Raw genomic sequence first — 5,526 nt, forward strand, 5'->3', positions numbered from 1 at the left:
TGTGACTAATAAAGCTTTCTGGTTGAGTATTAATGGCTTTTCTTTATTAAAAAACACAGACCAGGAACATGATGACCCAAACTAAACAGTGTGCACACACTTATTAAGCAAGATAGAACCCAAAATACGTTCGACAGCAAAGACTAACTCCATTTGTTATATATACTCTAGCAATATATGCGCCTAAAACATGACTTCTTGAACAATTTTCATTGAGAGTTGTAAGAGTCACAGTAACTTTCACCAGCCAAATCTGTTGTTTAGGTATGCCAGATTAAATATTTTTTAAGGTAGAAGTATTCACTTCCCTTGTATGTGTGTATACACAAACACACACACACACACACACACACACATTATATATATGAGACAGAGTGCCTGATGATGTGTGGAGCACATACATCTAAATAATTTATATCCTTTCACATTCCTGAACAATGGGAAAAAGACTACTTTATATAGTTTTAGAACTGTCTAAAAATTTCCCTTAGTGTCAAAATTTTCTGAAAATTTATTATACCTTTGATAATTTAGACAGAGTTAAAATTTCACAGAAACTATGACAGCACCCAAAATGTTTGCAATTAAGTATAATTATCACAGTACACTGTGTGTCTGTAAATTGTAGTAGGGAGATCATCCTTGATATTAGGTCAGGACTATTTGGTAATACTGAGGCAGCATGACATAGAGAAAGAACAGAGCATTTGTAAAGAGACAGACCTGGGCCAGAAAACATATAGCCAAGAATGCTCAGCTAGCCGTGGTGGCTCACGCCTGCAATCTCAGCACTTTGGGAGGGCGAGGTGGGTGGATCACCTGAGGTGGTCAGGAGTTCAAGACCAGCCTAGTAAACATGGCAAAACCCCATCTCTACTAAAAATACAAAAAATTAGTGGGGAGTGGTGGTGTGCGCCTGTAGTCCCAGTTACTCTGGAGGCTATGGCAGGAGAATTGCATGAACCCAGGAGGCGGAGGTTGCAGTTAGCTGAGATCACACCACTGCACTCCAGCCTGGGCAACAGAGTGAGACTCTGAAATAGGAAAACAAAACAAAACAAAACAAACAAACAAACAGAAAACAAAGAGAATGCTTATATGTCCATCTATAAGCCCCAAACTATCTACTGTCTGCAGAGATAGAAATGCTACCTTCCTTGCTTCCTCAGGGATACTATTTCAAAATGAATGAAAAGTCTAAATGACCATGAGCTGTTTCAAACCAAGAGTGCAGTGTAGACATCAAATTATCAGTTCTTCTCTTTATTCTTGGCACAGAGATAAATATGATAATGTTTACCCAGGATGCTGGGTGAGCAATTAGCTTAAAATATACAGGAAGCATTCAACATAGGCAACCCGGCTTGGAAATTCTGAGTATTATTAATTTTTGAAGTTTTATATTATTTTAATCTTAGTGATTTAGGTACTTTTGTTAAAGCAAAAATTCATTTCATATATTATTATTTATGTCCTCCAAATTCCAAAAAGGATTTTAGAAGACTTCAAATGATATGAAAAGACAGATTAATCAAGCCATTGTGAGGCTGTGGTAGAATAAGTAATTATGTGAGAAAACTCCATTGAGAAAATACACTTCAACTAAGCATAAGACTTAGGTATTTCCACCAAGGAAAGAAAAATACAAGGTTTTGGCATAAAATGGCATCTGCTTGGTGCTTATCGTTAATCATCAGAGAAATGAAAATCAAAACTACAGTGAGGTATCATCTCAACTCAGTCAAAATTACTTTTATCCACAAGACAGGCAACAACAAATGCTGGCAAGGTTGTAGAATAAAAAGAACCTTCATACACTGTTGGTGGGAATGTGAATTAGTACAACCACTAAGGAGGACAGTTTGGAGGTTCCTTAAAAAACTAAAAATAGGGTTACTGTACGATCCAGCAATCTCACTGCTAGTATATAGTCAAAAGAAAAGAAATCAGTATATCAAAGAGATATCTGTGCTCCCATATTTATTGCAGCACTATTTGCAAAAGCCAAGATTTGGAAGCAACCTAGATGTCCATCAACAGATGAATGGATAAAGAAAATGTGGTACATGTACACAATGGAGTACTATTCAACCATAATAAAGAATAAGATTTTGTCATTTACAATATCATGAATGGAACTGGAAGTCATTTTGTTAAGTGAAATAAGCCAGGCACAGAAAGACATACTTCACATGTTCTCACTTACTTGTGGGAGCTAAAAATTAAAACAATTTAATTCATGGAGATAGAAAGTAGAATGATGGTTAGCAGAGGCTGGGAAGGGTAATGGGAAGTCAGGGGAAAGTGGGGATGGTTAATGGGTACAAAAATATAGAATGAATAAGACCTAGTATTTAATAGCACAACAGGGTGACTATAGTCAATAGTAGTACATTATAAAAATAACTGAAAGAGTATAATTGGACCGTAACACAAAGAATAAATGCTTGAAGCAATGGATACCCTATTTACCCTGATGTGATTATTACACATTGTACACCTGTGCCAAAAAATCCCTTATACTGACCAGGCGCGGTGGCTCACGCCTGTAATCTCAGCACTTTGGGAGGACGAGGCGGGCGGAACACAAGGTCAGGAGATCTAGACCATCCTGGCTAACATGATGAAACCCCGTCTCTACTAAAAAACTACAAAAAAATTAGCCAGGCGTGGTAGCGGGCGCCTGTAGTCCCAGCTACTCGGGAGGCTGAGGCAGGAGAATGGCGTGAACCTGGGAGGTGGAGCTTGCAGTGAGCCGAGATCGTGTCACTGCACTCCAGCCTGGGCGACAGAGCAAGACTCCGTCTCAAAAAAAAAAAAAAAAAAAAAAAAAAATCCCTTATACCCCAAATATATACATACTATGTGCCCACAAAAATTAAATAATGTAATTAAAATTCTTTAAAAACATATAGTTTAACATTTTTAAATTAGTATCTGCTTAGCAACTTCTACAGCAACCTTTCCTGAAAACATACTAATATATTGATAAAGATTCAGAAAACTATGAAACCATTAATAAGATTAATAGATACTATAATGGAAATATATGGAAGGCAATTAATTTCCATTGACTAAAATGCCAATGGAGTTTCATCGAGAAAAAATAATTCAGGCATTCTCAAGCTTCGCCACATGAAACGAAGGGCAATGCTGAGTTGAAAGACAACAGGAGATACGCTTCATCCTTCACTCTCTTGCTCTGGCTCCATAGGAGAGATAGATACCAAAGGCAGAAATAGGAAGAGCCTTGATAAGAACATACAATGCAGGTTGTGATGTTGCACATGTTGTTCAGAGAGCAAAGCTAAGAGAAAAGGCATATCTCATTCCAGTAGAATGTGCTCAATAAATGTATAGAGTACAGTGAAATTTTGGCTAAGTGGCACCCAGTGAGATAGTGCAAAGACTCAGGGATAATCCACTCATCTTGACCGATGATAAACACCAGGTCTAAATAGCTCTTTCCATTTTTGTAAAGGAAGAAAAAAATATTTTTATTTCAATTTTTAAATTTTGTTTAATTTTTTAATTTAAAAGTTAAAAATGTTTTTAAACAGAAAAAAATATTAAGTGGGTTCTATAGAAACATAATGCATCACAAGGAAAAGATAATACACCCAGATGACTAGAGGCGACTTACTTATTCATATGAATATTTGGTGGAGGCCAGGCATGATGGCTCATGTCTGTAATCCCAACACTTTGGGAGGCTAAAGCGGGAGGATTGCTTGAGGCCAAGAGTTTGAGACCAGCCTGAGCAATGTAGCAGACCCAGTTTCTACAAAAAGAAAAAAAAATTAGCCAAACATGGTGGCACAGGCCTGCACTCCTACTTACTCAGGAGGCTGAAGCAGGAGGATCACTTGAGCCCAGAAGTTTGAGGTTACAGTGAGCTATGATTTCACCACTGCATTCCAGTCTGGGCCACAGAGTGAGACCTTGTTTCAAAAAAACAAAAACAAAAACAAAAACAAAACAAACAAACAAAAAACTGGTGGGAAGCAAAGGAAATTTTTAGAAAACTTGGCATCCTTAACAGGATGCCAGAAAATGGAGCAAATATGAAGAGAGAATAGAAACAACTTAGCGCAACAAAATTTGATGCAAAGCCAATACTTAGAGATGAATAGGAGGCCAGGTGAGGTAGAGAAGAACAAAAAAGAAACCAGCATTGAAATATAATTAAAATCTACAATGGAGTCAGTGAAGAAAAGAAATTATGTGGCAAAGAAACAAATGTAGAAAATAATTTGAAGAGCCATCCTAAAATTTAGCTATAAAGGACGCAGACCTGAAAACTATATGATTTTATAAATATAGAGAAATTAGATAAAAATCCAGTCAAAACATTAGTGACAGGCCAACAAAATCAGAATTTAGAGGTTAAAACTTTTCTGAGTTAAAATATGTAAAGATTAGATTATTCATATCAAAGGTGATTAGCATGTTCTAGGCAAAATTACCAAGGAGAGCCAGGCCAAAATTTCTGAATTACAAAGATCAAGAAAATGTCCTGTAAGTCTTCAGAGTTAGAGGGATGTGACCTACTGTATCAGGGTTTTCAAGAGAAACAGAACCAATAGGAGGGATAGAGATTATATAGATACAGATATAATTAATTATGGGAATCAGTTCATGTAATTATGGAAGTCAAAAGTCCTACAATCTGCTGCCTGTGAAATGGAGAACCAAGGAAGCCAGTGGTATAATTCATTCTGAATCCAAAGACCTGAGAACTAGGAGAGCCAATGGAATAGAGTTTGAAGGCCTGGGGTTGGGAGGGAAGAGGTAAAAAGGGAAGGGTTGAGGAAGAAACTGGAGTGGATGCTGGTGGTATAAGTCTCAGAGTCTGAAGAAAAAAGCAGCAGCTCTGACGTACCAGCCTATTTATCTTATTCCAGACCTCAAGAGATTGGATGATATTCCTCAATGTTGAGAAGGGTAGATCTTCACTTAGTCTATCAATTCAATTCCATCTCTTCCAGAAGCATCCTCACAGACACTCAGAAAAAAATATTTTGCCAGCTATCTAGGCATCCTTTAGCCCAGGAAATTTGACCCATAAAATTACCACACAAAGGAATACCCTGTATCCCCATAAAAAGACACTGTGTGGCCTCAAAACTCTGTCTAATAAAAAATGCAAAAAAAATAAATAAATAGAGAAAAGTCTATAGGATTTCCTGGGGGAAAAGCTGTGACATGAGAATATTATCTCTAAATGAATAGTTGTTCCTGTATGAAAGAAAAAATCATCATTCCAGATATATAAGAATTCCGAAAATACAGAATCCAAGTGTCTTTATCTTAATTTTTTATTTTTAAGTATAAAATGTATAACAAATTTATTATTAAAAGAATATTCAAATAATAGAAAAATGTTACAATCACCTATACATCTCTGGGTTATCTATCCAAAGATAACTTTCCAGTTTCATTTAACAATCTGCCACAAATTTGTCTTCTATGTCATTGAAAATTCTCCTACAGTGTCATTGGTAAGGTAGGGGTTAGATACTAGTT

The sequence above is a fragment of the Macaca nemestrina genome, chromosome 14 (assembly GCF_043159975.1).
Source record: "Macaca nemestrina isolate mMacNem1 chromosome 14, mMacNem.hap1, whole genome shotgun sequence".
NCBI lineage: Eukaryota > Metazoa > Chordata > Mammalia > Primates > Cercopithecidae > Macaca > Macaca nemestrina.